Source organism: Cyprinodon tularosa, unplaced genomic scaffold (assembly GCF_016077235.1).
Source record: "Cyprinodon tularosa strain WSP-4 unplaced genomic scaffold, ASM1607723v1 ctg642, whole genome shotgun sequence".
Lineage (NCBI taxonomy): Eukaryota > Metazoa > Chordata > Actinopteri > Cyprinodontiformes > Cyprinodontidae > Cyprinodon > Cyprinodon tularosa.
Genome location: NW_024039388.1, coordinates 112,559 through 114,957, shown reverse-complemented (window position 1 = coordinate 114,957; position 2,399 = coordinate 112,559). Strand labels below are relative to the sequence as shown.

General features: G+C 49.0%; 1 long non-coding RNA gene across 1 annotated transcript; it reads left to right on the top strand.

Annotated features, from left to right (window-relative positions):
• The first annotated feature begins 592 nt into the window (after window positions 1-592).
• LOC119798945 lies at window positions 593-1,117 on the top strand. The gene is made up of 3 exons (XR_005282791.1): window positions 593-760; window positions 836-950; window positions 1,019-1,117. It is a non-coding gene; the product is annotated as an uncharacterized LOC119798945 (long non-coding RNA).
• Window positions 1,118-2,399: the final 1,282 nt, after the last annotated feature.

The window sequence follows — 2,399 nt, the reverse complement described above, 5'->3', positions numbered from 1 at the left end:
AGCCAGCCACACGCTGCGTGCGGAGGCTATCTGCTCGGAGTCGGGCCAGAAGAAAGAGGGTAAGACTTTATTTGGTGACTATTTTTCAGGTGCATTAATAGATGTGTTGTGTCCATACGCAGTGCGCTGATTCATTGTTTTTTTTTTCATCTGCTGAAAGCGAGGCAGAGTGTGCTAGCAGATGAGGAAGTGGAACTCTGGAAGTCCGCCGTCGTCAGCGGTGTCTCTGGATGGATTGTACGGTCGCCACCATTTCGTAGGCCGGATCCCTCTGAACTCTGTGTTAAGCTGCAGTCCCGGTTAGAAGCGATGCCGAAGTACAGGGCCACGCACAGTAGGCGTCTGCACATCGGACCTGCCTCGGAGGGAATGCTGCCAGTTACCTCCAACCCAGAGGAAGCAAACGGACCGTTCACAGACTTTTAATTTTTAGAAACGCATGTGTTTGGATATGCGTTGTATATAGTTGTGTGTGTTTTAATAAAGCTCTTTCTTTGCATAAACAGCTTCCTGGCAAATGTTCATTTCCTGTATAAATTCATTCATGTCCTTGATGGTAGCATAATAATTGTGTAGTAGTGTATGTGGTGGGATGGTGTTCCACCCTCCCAACTACACACACCAGGTGTAGTGACTGATTGGGGGGCGGGGCAGATAGCTTTAAAGCTGAGCAGTCCGCTGCGAGGTGCGTGTGCTTTGTTTCCTTACCGTGTGTCGGCTGCCCAAGTGGCTGGTGTGCTCGATCCACTCATCCAAAATAGTAAGTGCCATTTTGCCATCTGGGCTGGGGATTGTTGTCGGGTTCTGGTGCAATACCTGCCGTGCATTTCTGCAGCGTTGCGCGGCTGGCGTTGGCGGCTGCAGTTGGAGGTTGGTGCGGCGAGCGGCTTCCGTCCGGCCCTCGCCTGCTGATCCGCTCCCTCCCTGGTCGGCTGTGTCACCACATCTGGGTAAGCTACCGGTTTAGAATTTAATTTACTCTTACCTGAATCCACCGTTAACAAGTTTTCTAATTTAGGATTCTTCCGGAGTTGCAGCGCTTGGACGCTCCTGCTGTCTTGTCTGTCTTGCCGGTTTTGTTTGGGCCGCTCTCGGCGGAGCCTGCTGACGCTTGGGCTGGTGGAACGAGCGGGGCACGGCTCCTCTGGCCCCGTGAAAAGACATTAGAAGTCGGACAACGACAGTTTGTCCCATCGTTTGCAGTGGTTGTGTTCTTTTCTTTGCCGTTTGTTTGCTTATTATTTAAATTACTAATTTGTTTGCTTTCCTTTGTTTTGATTTACTAATTTGTTTTCTTTTGCATTGCATGATTTGTTCGTTCATTCATTTTTTTTGGGAATAATTTAAATTGTCCTCATTTTTGATGCCTTTTCCTTCTAGGGGCTGAGTAGTGGGCCCGAGGCCATGTTTTAAAAGGAAAATGTTTTAATGAAATTTGTTAATAAATCATTGGAGACTACTCCGTGCTCTGGTGCGTCTTGCCTAAAAAGATCTACCTCCTCTACTGGTCACATTTGGCGTTGCTGGTAGGATTCACCATTGAGCACGGACTTGTCTTTGTTTTTTTTTTGTTTTTTTTTGTGTGTTTAGGGTCTTAGCCGTGTTTTTATTCATGATGTTGTAAGACAAGACTGCAGTAGCTATCCAAGGAAAACTTAACTGTGGGTTCAGGATTTATTTTCACTGTTTGTTTTGTTTGTTTTTTTCTCTCTCGCGTTTCCTTTTGGTAGTCTTCCCCTGTAGGTATGGAGGAGGTGGCAGGCCGCCCGGTGGATGGAGTTGGTCCGCAGAATGTGACGGTTGGAGGTTCGCTGGGCGCTGCTCCTTCCCCAGCTGTGGCTGGTGGTGTCATGCCTGCTGGCGCTGTGGTTGCTGAGCGGTTGGTGGTTGTGCCCAGGGACCGGCGATGTCCCGTGTTCGGTGGTAGGACTGGCATTGGGATTGGTGAGTGGATCGAGGAGGCCCAATCATGTATTCGGGCCCGCCATTTGTCAACGGCAGACCAGGCTTTCTTCCTTTTTGATCATCTAGAGGGGGAAGCAAGGGAGGAAATAAAGTACCGCACCAGTGCAGAGAGGAATGATCCAGCTAAGATCTTGGCTATTTTGAGGGAGTTGTATGGTTGCACCGAGTCCTATGTAACTCTTCAGCATGCATTTTTTTCTAGGAAGCAGCAAGAGGAGGAAACACTGTTGCAGTTTTCCCTAGCATTGATGGCCCTTATGGAACCAGTTAAGCAGAATGCTCCTGATGGGTTGTTGAATGCTGATATTCTGCTGCGTGACCAGTTTGTAGAACATGTGTTGGATAGTGCTCTCCGCCGGGAACTTAAGCAGTATGTTCGGGGTCATCCCACTGCCACCTTGTTGGATGTGCGTGGGGAGGCAATTCGGTGGGAG